Source organism: Trachemys scripta, chromosome 1 (genome assembly GCF_013100865.1).
Source record: "Trachemys scripta elegans isolate TJP31775 chromosome 1, CAS_Tse_1.0, whole genome shotgun sequence".
In the NCBI taxonomy this organism is placed as follows: Eukaryota; Metazoa; Chordata; order Testudines; family Emydidae; genus Trachemys; species Trachemys scripta.
The window spans coordinates 307420175-307431917 of NC_048298.1; the positions used below are offsets into that span (position 1 = coordinate 307420175).

The 11743-nt window shown below is 40.4% G+C and overlaps 1 protein-coding gene across 13 annotated transcripts in view; it reads right to left on the reverse strand.

The window, feature by feature from the left end:
• ZMYM2 (zinc finger MYM-type containing 2) overlaps nucleotides 1–11743 on the reverse strand; it is a 185597-nt gene that overhangs the window by 172700 nt on the left and 1154 nt on the right. For all 13 annotated transcript variants that reach the window (XM_034758789.1, XM_034758797.1, XM_034758798.1 and 10 more), the window contains exon 2: nucleotides 11620–11676. The gene's annotated coding sequence lies outside the window, so the exon portion shown is untranslated. The remainder of the gene's footprint in view (nucleotides 1–11619; nucleotides 11677–11743) is intronic.

The following is an 11743-nucleotide window of genomic DNA, read 5'->3' on the forward strand; positions in this document are numbered from 1 at the left end:
TTTTAAAATTAAATAGGCAGCTAATATTGTTTTTAAAATTATTATGAAGAACAAGTTTAAGCTTTGTTGTAACATGTGTTGTTTGCTTGAACTGCTCATAGGGTGACCAGATGAAATGAAGAAAATATTGGGACACCGGGGTGGGGGGCAAAAAAGCCGGCGCAAAATATCGGGACAAAAATTGCATCCCGACCAATCTCTGGGACAAACAGCTCAAAATCGGGATGTCTGGTTACTCTAACTGCTCAAGACCTGAATGCTTGTATAAGAGGAACTCTTTGAGTTGGCTTCTCAGATACCTTCATGCTGTTTCACATCTGATACTTCTTGATAAAACATAGGAGCCTTGTCTGATAACAAGCTTATTCAAAGTGATACAAGCTACAAAAGTGAGATCTTGGAAGAGTGCTGCCATTTTCATAATGTAATAAAAATACTGTAATGATAAATAATTAATAATAAAATAGTGTGTAATAAGCATGTAATAAAAACAAATTTTATATTTGCAAGATCACTGCTTTTATAATTTATTCTCAGGTAAAGGAGAAAATCCCTGGAAATACTCTTTTTTAGGAGGGGGTTCGCGAGACTTGACATTTTGGTGAAAGGAGTTCACAGGTTGTTAAAGTTTGGGTACCACTGTGCTAAGGGAAAAACTTCCAGCACCGGTGCTGGATGTGGCGAGCACACACACCTAATATGGAATGAACATGAGCAAGCACTCTAAGAACCCTCCATTCTTTTAACCTAAATAAAAAAAAAGTCTTATATTTATGGTGAGGCCTATATAAAAGCCTGTCCACCTGATGTGAAATGGTACATCTCACTACTAACTAGAGTATTAGTCTTAGCATAAAGTGGACAGATTAATATCCTACTTTTCAATTAAAAGTTAAAATATTTAATCTGAGATCAAAGATTATACAGAATGTTTTACAGAAAAATAGGCCTATTCCCCAGCACCACCAAAAAACAGATCTAACTGATAGTGGTTCTTTACCAATACATTACAGTTTTTAATTAAATTATCATCATTGTAGCCCCTTGAAGCCGTAGTCATTGACTAGTATTGGTCAGCATGACAGGCAACTAACTGTCTCAGCCCAGCAGCCTCAATATTGTCAAGTTTTCGGTAGGCATCAAGACAAAGGAGAATTTTTAAGGAAGATCATGAGATAGCTTTACAGATGTCTGCAGGGAGCCTCTCCCGGTAGAAAGCAAGAAGATATTTGTTAGAAAAATGTAATAAGTGGGCAATGGAGGTTCCCATCATGGTCCGAGGAGAGGCAGGAGTGAACATCTCAACAGTGAATGAAATGACAGGCAGGATGGGGATTGGCCATGCAAATGAAGACAAGCAGTTTATGTCTGATTAGGTTGAGAAGGAGGAACCAGTAGAGGGATGCAAACAGAGGGGTGACATGATCAAAGTGATGGGCTAAGAAAACAATACATGCATTCCAAATGGATACGAGCAAGGCAAGACTGCATTTGTCAAGGCCAGAGATAAAGATATTGCAGTAATAATGATGTAAGGTGATGAGAGCCTGCATAAGAGCCTGAATAAGAAAGGCCGTATCTTAGAGCGGTTATGCAGAAAACCTGAAAGATTTAGATATAGCCAGGTTGTGAGAAGCTAGAAAGAACTCCAAGTCAAAGATGTCACTGAGCTCATGGGCCTGAGCTGCAGGAAGGATAGTGGTGTTGGCCAAAATGATCAAGAAAGGAGGTATTGGAGAGAGTTTAGGGGGAAGGGGGGGTGAGGAGAGAGAGAGAGAGAGAGATTAAGGACTCTGCATTAGCCACACTAAGCTTGAGCTGACAACAAGGAGATCTCAGAGACAGAGATTTTAGTTGAGGAAAAAAGGAGATGGGTCTGGGGTAGAGAAAGATCTACATATTATCAGTATAGAGATGGTAGTTGAATTCGTATTTATAGATGAGATTACCTAGAGATAAGGTGTATAGGAAGAAGAGGACCAAGGGCAGACCCCAAAAGAACAGCACCCCCTCCCCCAGTTGGAAGTGGAGCTAGAGAGATGAGGAGGATCCTCAAAAGGACATGCTGAAGGAGTGATTTAAAAAAGGCAGGACGAGAATCAGGAGAGGACAGTCATGGAAGCCAAGGAAGACCAAGAAGTGCACAGACGACTGTGTCGAAGATGACTGCAGATGGGAATACTGATTCTCAGATTTGGCTAGATAGAAATCATTAGAGAGCAAGTTTTAGTGGCGTGCAAGGGGCAGAAGCCAGAATGGAGAGCATCAAGGGATCTCCAGACAGTGACTGTAAACAGCACAGTCAATGAGCTTAGAGATGGAAGGGAGAAAGGGCAGTAGTTGAAGGTACAAGTGGAGTCAAAGGAACATTCTTTTTAAGATGGGAGAGACAAAAGTATGCTTGCAATTGTGGGGAGGAGGGCATATGGAGTCAGAGGAAAGAGAGCAAGAATATTTTGTAATATTTTCAACAACAGAGTTAATAAAAAAAGAAAAGTGGCTCCACATTGTCAGGGCATAGTGATTGTGAGCCCTAAAAAGGGCCCAATACAAAAAATTCTGAGCACCTGCTCTTTTTCTATAGCCCCTTTAAGGTCTCTCAACTTGGTCATCCAAAAATCAGGAGTCACTTGACTGCTAACACTGGAGTTTCTGTGGGAGTTTGGCCTGAGAGGACAGTGATGACTTTGTGTTCTGAAGGCCCAGTGATTTCTTACAGGTGTGTGGCTTGGTTCAGTGCTTGCTAAAATCCTTAAATGAGGAGGTGGTGCTGTGGAAGTTCCATCCACCCTTACATTTTTGTTTCTTGTTTTTCTGTATAGGATCTAGGAAGAGAAGTCAACAATGGCTACTGAACCAGCATTAGAAGTGACCCGGAGAGGAGATGCAGAAGCTGCATGATGTATTTCATCCTTGAGGGGTATCTGATGGAAGATTATTCTCAACTGATGCATTCAACTTTGGATATCTGGGGTATTAGCCTTCTGGGATCAAGGCTGGCATGACTGGAAAAAAAAAAAAAAGCAGCTTTAAAACTATTAGATATGGAGAGTAGGTTGGAGAGACTCGTGAAATCTCCATGCCTGGCTTCAAAACAGGAGAGGGGGGAAAAATCATCTAAATGAAGATATAGTGATGTTCCGTTATCCTTTACGAGATAAGATTATGGACAGCCAGAAGAAAGAAAGTGAAATATTGATTGCAGTAGTAGTCAGGTAAGAGTTATTCTTAGTGAAAGGGCTATATCTAATCTGACTAAAAAACTGGACAAGGTCCAAGGGAAACAACTGAAATGCTTGTACATGAATGCAAGGAATATGAGCAATAAAATGGAGGAACTGGGACTACTGGTGCAGGAGATCAAGCCAGACATAGGAATTACAGAAACATGGCGGAATAGCACTCATGACTGGAATTCAGATATCAAAGGGCATGTGCTGTTTAGGAGAGAGAAAAAGGTAAAAGGTAGTGGGGTCTGTTCAGGTCAAAATCACTTTAGGGATGGATTGTAAAAGAAGTTCTATTTGAATAGCATTAGTGGTCTACTATGGACCCGTAGGGTCAGATGTGGATATGGATATCGACCTCTAATATTATTAGAGAGAGAAATACTTCTGGGAATTGTGCATAATGAGTGACTAACTTCCCAGATATAAATTGGAGAATAAATTATACTAATACTGGAAGGGCCCAGATATTCCTGGATGTGATAGATGACAGTTTTCTTCATCAAATTGTCCCTGTACCAGCAAGAGGTGATGCAATTTTACACTTTGTTTTGGTAAGCAGTGAGGACAGCATAGAAGAGCTGGGTGTAGAATAACCTTGGATTGAGTGATCACAAGTTGATTCAGTTTTAAAAAATTGGAAGGATAATCAAAACCAGGTCATCAACTGATTTTTTTTATTTCAAAAGACCAAACTGAGAAATTAAGGGAATTAATTACAGAAGTTAACTGGACTGAAGAGGTCAAGGACTTAAATGTGGAGTAGGCTTGGAATTTTTTCACACCAACCATACAAAAACTATCAAATTTGCATACCAATCCAGGGAAGGGTTAGGGGAGGCTTGTAAAGAACGGCTTCACCTCCAGACCCAGCTAGATGAATAACCAGCTCAAAAAGGCTATTAGGAGTAAGTAGAGAGCATATAGGGAATAGGAAAAGGGGTTGATCAGCAAAGAAAGCTACACTGTGGAGGTTAGAAAATGTAGGAATAATGTGAGAATAGCTAACAGTCAAGCTAAATTAGCTCTTGCCAAGAAAATTAACATGAGGGTTTTTAGTTATATATATAAAAAGAGGATAAGGAAGGATGAGGTTGGGCCACAATGCAGTATGAGAGGGAAGAAGATTAAAAATAATCTAGGTATGGCCCAAAAGCTAAATGAGTACTTTGCCTTGATTTTCAGTTAAGAATGATAATGTGGAGCACATGCATGAAGGCAGTACAGCTAATAGAAATGAGTGTCTAGATATGGAAATTATCACATCTAAGGTGGAAGAAAAGCTTTAGAAGCTTGATGTGCTCAAATTGGGAGGACCAGATAATTTCCATCCCAGAATCCTGAAAGAACAGGCATACGAGATTGCTACTCCTGTATCAAGGATTTTTAATAAATTGCTATTCAGTGGAAGTACCATATGCTGGAGAATAGCAAACATCATACCGATGTTCAAAAAAGGGAAAAAAGTGATTCAGGCAGTTTCAGACCTGTTAGTCTGACCACCATAGTACGTGAGGCTTTAAAACTGTGAAGGAAAGAATAATTAAATTCATGGAAGGAAATGGATCTAATGAACATGAGTTTACCACCAAAGGTAGATCATGCCAGACTAACCAGATTTCCTTCTTTAAGAAAAATTTTTTTTTTAATAGATAAGCGCATTAGATTTAATATACTTGGACTTCAGTAAAGCTTTTCACATGCTATCACTGTGAAATTATTAGCTAAATTAGGGTAGATGGGGATCAGTACAAAAATTGTAAGGCAGATAAGGAACTGACTAAAGGGGAGAAGGCAAAGGGTTGTGCTGAAAGATGAATTACTAGACTGGATGGAGGTTACTAGTGGAGTTCCTTAAGCATTGGTCTTGGAACTAATCTTATTCAATATTTTTATAAATGACCTTGGCACAAGAAGTAGGCATGTGCTAATGAAATTTGCTGATAACACAAAGTAGGGAGGCATCATCAATATAAAGGAGGATCAGAATGTTATACAGGAAGATCTGAATGACCTTGAAGACTGAAGTGACAGAAATGGAATGAAATTCAATAGCACAAAGTGCAAGGTCATGCACTTAGAACCTAATAAGAATTTCTGCTACAAGCTGGGGGCTTATCATCTGGAAGTGACAGAGGATGAGAGAAACCAGAGTGTGTGGGTTGATCAGAGGATGATTATGAGCCACCATTGTGATGCAGTTGCAAAAGAGGCAAAGGTGATCCTAGGATGCAGTAGACGAGGCATTTCAAGTAGAGATAAAGTAGTATTAATGCAATTGTACAATGCATCATAAGACCTCATCTGGAATACTGTATACAATTATGGACACCCATGTTCAAGAAAGATTAATTCAAACTGGAACAGGTATAGAGAACTACTAGAATCATCAGGGGAATGGAAGGCCTATTTTATGAGAGAATGGAACAGCTTGGCCTAGCAAAAAAGAAGGCAGAGAGGCGATATGATTACTCTCTATAAATACATCAGGGGATAAATACCAGGGAGGGTGAAGACCTATTTAAGCTTAAGGACAGTACTGACACAAGAACAAATGGATACAAGTGTCCATGAACAAATTCAGGCTGGAAATTAGAAGACAGTTTCTAGTCATCAAAGGAGTGAGATTCTGGAACAGCCAGCCTCCCAATAGGAGCTGTGGGGGGTAAACAACTTTTTAAGAGAGCTGGACATATGTATAGGAGTGATTATATGATGGGGTTGCTTGTGATAAAAGGCATAACCTAGCAGCCCTGGGCCTCACTTCAGGTTTATGTCTTACATTCCTAAAACCTCATGCTTCAGGATCTCAGCAGGCCAGCTGCAGAGGTTAGGAAGGGATAGCCTGCAAAACACAGGCACCCCTATGTATTCTCGGGGGTGGGGAGGGCTTTTTTTGTCTCCTTCCTCTGAAGCATCATGGATGGCCACAGCTGGAGCTGGGACATTGGGCAGGGTGTGCCAGGGCTCAGAAGTGGCACGGAGCATTCTCTCTCAGGTACTTGGCTCTTGCTCACATGCTCATGGTCTAGCTGACTGCCATATGTAGGGTCAGGAAGAAAAATTGCCCCTGGTCAGACTGGCAGTGAACTGGATTATGATCACCTTCCTCTGCAGTGCATGGATCGTGATCACTTGCCAGGATTAACTGGGTATATCTAACAATTTCCCTGCCGTTGCAGGGGCCTCAGGCACTTGAGTACCTTGGGCCCCGCTATTCTCTGCCTGTGACACATAAGTCTAGTCTTTGTGAGCTGTAATACTTTGATCTAATTTAAGCAGTTGCTGAGTGGTGCTGTTGGCCTGTGATATACAGGTCAAACTAGATGATCTGTTGGTCCTTTCTGGCCTTAAACGCTATGAAAATTGATCCTGAACTGAGGTAAAAGATATGTGAAGTTATCATAGTAAGTTTTTAATAGGCATGTATATAGCATTCATTACCTTGGTGGCAATGTACACCCAAATTATACAAATCAAAGAAATCCTTCCCAGCATGCAACTCCAGCTTGCACCTTTTTTTTAATTGGAAGGGGAAGGAGGGAGAGAAGAGAGATGGCAGATGGTTCAATTTATGCCTCAGTATGCTGTTGCAACTGTAATTATAACTATCAACTTTCCCCCATCCTTTCTACTCTGCCACAATTATGCCAACCTCAAATGCCAGTTTGACCTCTTCTGACATCTATCTTCATGCTTTCCACTATGATGCCTCATGCAGATAGAATGCCCTCCCTAAACTAATGTAAGGCCACTACCCTCTTCTAATGACCTCCTTCTGGTCCAACTAGTGACAACTAAGTCAGGTGGGAACAAAGCAGAAGGACAATACTTTTAAGTGATTTGGTATTGTTAAAATGTGCACATAGCTAATTCACATAATATCCAAGACTGGGGAAGGAAAAAAGGGGGTAACACTCATTTTTCCACATTTATTTGTCATTTCTCATGCTAATGAAAAAGATAAATTCTTTGTGGCAAGGACCATGTCTTTCTAGATATCTGTATTGCACCTGTCACACTGCGGGGGCTCCAATTCGGATTAGCACCTTTGGTGCAAATCACAATAAAAATAAAATTCTTCCAAGTAACCCAACAATAAAGCTTTTTCAGCAAGGACAAAAATTAAGGAGTGCTACATTTATTTAAATGAACAAATATAGTATTCCATGTATGTAGTTTCTTGCAATAAATCAGTCTGCGAAAATATTTTAAGCATTCTATGAAGAGGCAATACATTTAAATGCTGAATGTTCTAGAAATCTAAAACAGTGCACACCTGAAGTGCAATAGCAAAATAAGATTTAAAGTTAAGTTACTGAAAATCTTGAATGTAAATTTTGAAGTGAGACTACCACCCAAAGCATGAGATCATCATTAAATAATCATTCAGTGTGACTGGGTGCAGGATGGGGACAGAAGGGAGTTTAACCATTTAAAAAACACATACATGCTTTGGAACTATCACCCACACAAGATTTTACTTCAAATGGGTTTTAGTGTCAAGTCTATACAGACTATGCATCAATCTGAAAATGCTCATTTGAGTAGAGAGTTGAATGACCTTGATTCATTTTGGATACGTTGAATTAGTAAGACTTTCACAGCCTAAATTATAAACATTAACAAATAACTTTGTAAACATTTCCCAGTTAAAATAATTTGAACAAACCCCAATACAAGTTAGGCTGTCAACAAGAGCCCCAAATTAGGCACCCGGCAGAAAGCAGCCTGGTTGTTTCATGACCACAGAAACTGCCATATCACATAAGAACAGTGATTCACCTAAACCACTATCGTGTCCATGACCAGTACCAAATGCTTCAGAGGAAGATTCAAGAAACCCTGTAGTGGACAATTATGAAATAATGGTCTATAAGAAGTCTCGTAAAACAATCACTAACTGACAAGGGTTAAGTCCTGAAGCATTAAGTTTTTATCCTGTCTTTAAAAAAAAATTAATCCTAACATGTAACTTGATATATTCCTATAAAGCTCTTGGACTCAATGATATCTAGTGGCACTGAGTTTCACAGATTAATTAAGTTTTGTCTTGTAACCGATCACTTCCAGAAACTGGAAGAGGCCTTAAACTGCAAAAAATCACTATTTAAGTACATGCAAGTTGAGTTTAATCAATATATCAAGATACCAAGTGAAAAGGGACATAAAAGTTAACTATACACCATAGGTGTCTTTTTACCCCTAATCCATTTCTTAACTTCTTTCAGGTGAAAGATTTCTCCTAATAGTATTAGAACTCAAGTGACTAGGAAATAAGCTTTGGTCCTGCACAAAGAGCACAAAGGACAAGAAACCAACAATACAGAAGGACGTACTAATTTCTACTTTCACCAACATTTGTAACTAGCAGGCAGCCTACAAGCAGTAAGGAACAGAGTTCAATGAGAACTTAGTCTCCCATCCATACAAAAGCTACTAAGTCACAGGCTCCAGGAAGGCAACATGACTAAGGCCATGTCTACACTTACAAGCTTACAATGGCACAGCAATACAGCTGTGCTGCTGTAAGAGCACTCATGTAGTCACATTATGCCAACAGGAGAGTTCTCTCCCATCGACATAATAAAACCAGCTCAATGAGCGGCGGTAACTATGTCGGCAGGAGAGTGTCTCCAACCAACAGAGCGCTGTGCACGTAAGTGCTTATGCCAGCAAAACTTAATGTAGCTCAGGGTGATGTTTTTTCACACTCCTGAGCAACAAAAGTTTTGCTGACACAAGTGCTAGTGTAGACATAACCTAAATCACGGAGGCAAAAATTTGGCTTTAATAATAAAACAAGTTGCAGTGAACTGCTTTTGACAGGAAACAAAACTGAACTCTGCTAGCCAAGAAGACTCTAAAACACACACAGTTATAAGGTCTACATTAAATAAGTTTTTATCCAGCTCCCTGGACGAGACAAGTTCTCTCCCCAACAGGTTTGATCCAACTAGGCTGCCTGCACCACAACCCTTCATCATTCTAGGGTACTTTAGATAGAATTCATTGCCATTTGAGGAAAATGGGCCTTTTGGAAGAAAATCTAACATAAAAGACCTACTCTGCACAAGTGTAGAAGATTTTGTAGCATTTTTCATTAGTCGCAGTACTGGCTCTAATGTCCTTGATCAAATTTCCCATTCCCCCTATTATCCAGGGTGTCTGTTTGGTTGCCATCCACCATAAAAGATGTAAGATAGATTTCAGTAGTTCTCTGTACAATACATAAAGTTTTGGGGACGAAAGATGCCACAGCAATGTAAAAATGGTAGTGCTGGACAAGGCACAACAAATAGCCAAGACCGAGTCAACAAAATCTACTAAAAGAGTTGGAAAATAAATCAACTGAGACCTTGGTCCCACATGCCTTCACGTATGTTTTGCACATGCTCAATTCATAGAAGATACAGAATTTCACATTCACTTTGCTTTTATATACTTGTCAAAACAATCCCTCCCAACATTTTATTCCAAAGAAAAAGCAACAGTAGACTGGAACAAAAGATTTAGGATCAATGAAGAATTAAGAGTGACTTAGTTTATTAATATGGTTAAACAGAGGCTTTATAAAAAGGGATTTGCTCTATACATCTGCCTTTAGAACACTATGATGGTTCAAGATGTTTGGTTCTTATCTATACTTTTATACAGAAAGAGTATTGCATAAAGCTATTCTTGTCTTCTAGCAGGCAGCCATGCAAGACTGTCATGAAAATGTACTAGTCCAGGCACAATAATATACTTGCCTTCCCTTTGCCATTGTGATAGTGGTAGTGATGATTATGATGATAAATCAACCTAATTATATTTACTCACTCATCCTAAAAAAGGTTACTTGCCCTGAGTGAGAAGGCTAGTAGAATTTTGCAATGCTGACATAAGCTGTTACTCAGAACTTAGATATTACAGCAATATGTACAATAGTTATTACATTGGAATATATAAAGAGCTGAGGCTGGAAGGTAGCCTTATACCACAGGCAGAATAGAAACCTAAAAATTAAAAATAAGGTACTGCAGCAAATCAGAGATTATATTAGAACAAGCTCTTTAATAGTTAGAGGCTGCGTGAGTTCTAATGGTCAGTGTTACTGCTCATTTTAGAATTTCAGAATAAATCCAAACATGAATGCCAGAGAATTAGAGCTGTGGATTTATTTAGGGAGCCACCTAGTCTCTGTATCTATGTACATAATAAGAAGTGCAACGTAAAGTTATTGCCCAATGCTACTGGAAAAGAACTTTCTTTTTTACTTTCTTTGACTATCCTCTGTAATATTAAGATATCAAACAAGATGTAAATGTTTAGGAATATTTTCAGATTTGGAATCCTTCTACACAAAATCGAATTTACTGCCCAAAGTATGTACTGACTTCTTGTTTTGTTCTGCCTCCAGCACGTTTGTTAACGAGATATTTCAGTGCAATCAATAAATCGTTGCAGCGGCCTCTAGTGGGAAAACCCTGCAACACCGACAGCATCCAGTCTCGTGAGCTCTCAAAATACATTGTGGCTATAGATACTAATATTACTTTCGCCTTCACTGCGCTACTTTGTAATTTTGGGATTCGTGATTCCACAGGGCGCAGAAAGAACATTACTAAAAAGGTGCAAACCTGCGACAAGTTACACCCAGAACCTACGTGAAAAGGGATCAATAGTCGTCTCTCCTTATGTGAGCTAACACCTAACAGAGAACACAATCTGCTTCGAAAATCCCATACCGATAAGACACTGAAACGGATCAGTGACAAGGTGTGGGTTTCTCAGGTGACCTCAGCGGTTTGGGGGAAAGAGCAAGACAGATGGTTGCTTAACACGGGAACCTTGCTGTGACACGTGAAACCCCAATGGCACCCGACAGAATCACCCAAGCAAACCCGCAGGCAGCAAGAACTGATCCAACTACACAAAGGCCAGACACTGGAATAGGCTCTGCGAATTACTGGATTATTTTAGATCTCTGCCTTCCCCCGTACTCCTACAGGCAGGTTACAGGAAAGATATAAAATTAAAGATGGCTAAATGTGTCACGTTGTGTATTTTAATGTACAATCTAAAACTCTAGAGGGCAGCCGAAATATGCCCTCCCCCCTCCCCAGCTGAGTAACGTGAGAGCGGCAGGAGCCCGTCGTCTGCTTGCTGGAGTTGGTATTGCAGGAGCGATGCCTGCAGCAGCAGCGCCCACCCCGAGGAGGAGCCGCCTCACAGCCATTACAGGGGCTTCGCCCCAGGGCAGCAGCTGCTGCACCCAGGCATCTCCCCCACCCTAACCCGGACGCTCCTCCTCTTACCCCGATCCCCACACCACAACGGAGAAGGGGGTTGACCCCTCCCCAAAGATAGGGCTACTTGAGGCAGAAATAGATACATAAATAGCACTCACAATGGAGCTCCTCTCCTTTCTGGTCTCTGCCAAGGCTGCACCAAACTGGGCTGGAGCCTAGGGGAAAGGCATGGGGGTTAACATGCGGCCGGGGGGGGGGGGGAGGGGAGTCAGCAGCGTCCCC